Consider the following 220-nt stretch of genomic DNA (forward strand, 5'->3'; position numbering starts at 1 on the left):
TAAAGTACATACAAAAGCCATTCAAACGTCGACCAAGTATCGTCTGCACGCTTTAAACACCAATTATTATCGTTTTGCGGACTTAATACAAAAACAATGAATTATTATCGACCGTTATTGTACCGAGGTGTACGGTTGAACGGGCTTACGATGTATCTACATTCTACATATAGATAACTGCGGCACGATTAGTATTAATATTTAATTATTATTGTTATTA

Source organism: Acyrthosiphon pisum, chromosome A1, assembly GCF_005508785.2.
Source record: "Acyrthosiphon pisum isolate AL4f chromosome A1, pea_aphid_22Mar2018_4r6ur, whole genome shotgun sequence".
In the NCBI taxonomy this organism is placed as follows: Eukaryota; Metazoa; Arthropoda; class Insecta; order Hemiptera; family Aphididae; genus Acyrthosiphon; species Acyrthosiphon pisum.